Genomic DNA, 2,780 nt, shown 5'->3' on the forward strand with positions numbered 1-2,780 from the left:
TTCGGGATTCACTTTGAGGTTTTGACAGACCATACACCATTAGAAGTGATTTATTCCAAAACCCATAGGCCCTCTGCACGAGTCGAAAGGTGGGTTCTGAGATTGCAGAATTATGATTTTACTGTTAAGTATCTTCCAGGTCCAGAAAACATCGCGGACACGTTGTCTCGGAAACAGTTGTTGAAGAAATCGAGTCCAGCGGTCGTGACTTTGAAGTTTCGCGTCAAAACGGATAGCTATCGCCTAAACCAAGAAGGCAGTGTTGGCCTCCTAAACGTTTTGGTGATTATTTACTATATAAGTAATTCGTAGTACTTTATGATACCTTATAGTACTATATATATATATATATATATATATATATATATAATATATATATATATATATATATATATATATATATATATATATATATATATTATATATATATATATATATATATATATATATATATATATATATATATTGAAGTTTTAGAAACAGTAGAATTAAGCAAACATTATCATGTATACAAAGTGCGAAAACCTATGGAAAAATCATTTAAAATCTGTTTCTAAAAAGTGTTTGCAACATTTCTTCCATAGCATGTTACTAGCCCTATTGGTGCCACTGGGTTATATGTAAATGTTAAATATGATACTGATTTAATGAATATTTCATGCGATGGAAAGAATAACTTGGGATCAGCAATTGGATCACGTTCCTTTGTTGAAAGCTTTGTTGCAGAAAAAGTAGCTAAATTGAAGAAGGAGCTAGAGCATCTGTCTGATATTGCCACGACACAACCACAGGCTGCGTATGCTGCATTCATTCATGGAATCAAGAGCAAATGGGTATACCTAACTAGGACGACCCCGAATATCGACCATTTATTAGTCCCTCTAGAAGAAGTTATAAGATGCAAGTTCCTACCTGCCATTACAGGGCAAAATGTATTCAGCGACGACCTTCGTAACTTAATGGCATTACCAGCACGTCTTGGTGGTTTAGGTGTTATTGTTCCCTCCCAAAAAGGTTCTGTCTACTACGAAGATTCTAAGTCAATTACAACACCACTTGTTAATGCTATTCTAGAACAGGCGAGAACATGTTCTACTGAAATTGCTGAAGCCCAAATTAATGCGAGAAATCACCTACGCAATTCACGAAGACAGCAAGAGAAACTCGATGCAAATGAGATAGTCGGTAAATTATCTCCAGATTTACAGAGATCTATAGAAATAGCATCTGAGAAAGGAGCCTCAACATGGCTTACCACGCTTCCGCTGTCAGAGTATGGCTTCACTCTTCATAAAGGTGCTTTTCGTGATGCTTTATGTCTCAGATACGGATGGCTTCCTCAACAACTCCCTTCTCGTTGCGTCTGTGATCAGAAACTTACCCTAGAACATGCTCTAAGCTGTTCACGGGGTGGATTTCCGTCAATTCGGCACAATGAGTTACGAGACATCACCGCCGAACTCGTGACTGAGGTATGTCATGGAGTTGGTACTGAGCCAAGCGTACAACCTATAACCAATGAAGTGTTTTCGTATAGAACAGCCAATAAAGAGGATGGTGCTCGACTTGACATCGTAGCTGAAAGTTTTTGGGGAGGTGATCGGCAACGTGCATTTTTTGATGTTAGGGTTTTTAATCCCTTGGCACCGAGCTATCGTAATACCTCTCTCTCCCAATGCTATCGCAGAAATGAGCTTGAGAAAAGAAGAGCATATGATGAACGAATCCGTGAAGTAGAACATGGGTCTTTCTCCCCTCTTGTATTCTCAACAGCGGGTGGTATGGGCTCCACTGCAAACGTAGTTTATAAGAGAATTGCATCTTTAATCGCTGATAAACATGATAAAGCGTATAGTAAGACAATCAACTGGATGAGATGTAGACTCAGTTTTTCGCTGTTACGATCAGCAATTATGTGCTTGCGTGGGGCTAGATCTTCTTTACATCGACCAATCTCCTCCTTTGGAGGAGAGATCGATCTAGCATTAGTGGAAGGACGGTGTACATATTGAGAAACTCTACAATAAACGTCTTACTGTATGAGCATTAAATATTGTATATAATTCTCTTTACCTTAGATTTATGCGAACATTTTTTTTTTCTTTTTTTTAAAGACTTAACTAGAAAGTGCATGGGTCATTTAGAACATTTGTATCTATGGAATATATTAATTTTTAGTCTAGGTTTTTTAGCATTATTTTATATAATATGTATTTTTAAGATATGTAAATAGTATATGAAATTAATTAATCAAACATATACTCTATAGATATGTAAATATATAATCTATTACAATGTAATTAAAAAAACAACTTATCTCCAATATTAAACATCACAACGAGTAAATCCTCTTGGCATAAATTTTAAGTTCCAAAAACAACAATGGTATGTGCAGTTACAAGCAAACTGCGTGTTTGCACCGACTATAACCATCATGTGAATGATTGTACAGTATAATATAAAACAAAATATTTACGAAGGAAATAAGAAATTTATGTAATGTGATTTTATAAATAGACTATTAAGGCAAGGTGTTCCCCCAAGGGGATACGCCTTGTCGACGATAATTAAAAATCTTATATTATGGGCTTTGCGTCCTATCTAAAAGACCGACAGGTAATGGATGGCACGCAATATGGGAAAGGTGGTCAATGGCCAGCAGCAAATCGAAAACTAACAAAGACCGAATACCCAAACCATAAACGGTCAGTTTAAGCGTGACATCGCGAAAGACAGATCTCCTTTAAAGTTGAAAGGTATTTACAGAAGTGTTCTACTTG

This window comes from Dendronephthya gigantea, unplaced genomic scaffold (assembly GCF_004324835.1).
Source record: "Dendronephthya gigantea isolate DGI-Jeju-01 unplaced genomic scaffold, DenGig_1.0 000475F, whole genome shotgun sequence".
Taxonomy (NCBI): domain Eukaryota; kingdom Metazoa; phylum Cnidaria; class Anthozoa; order Malacalcyonacea; family Nephtheidae; genus Dendronephthya; species Dendronephthya gigantea.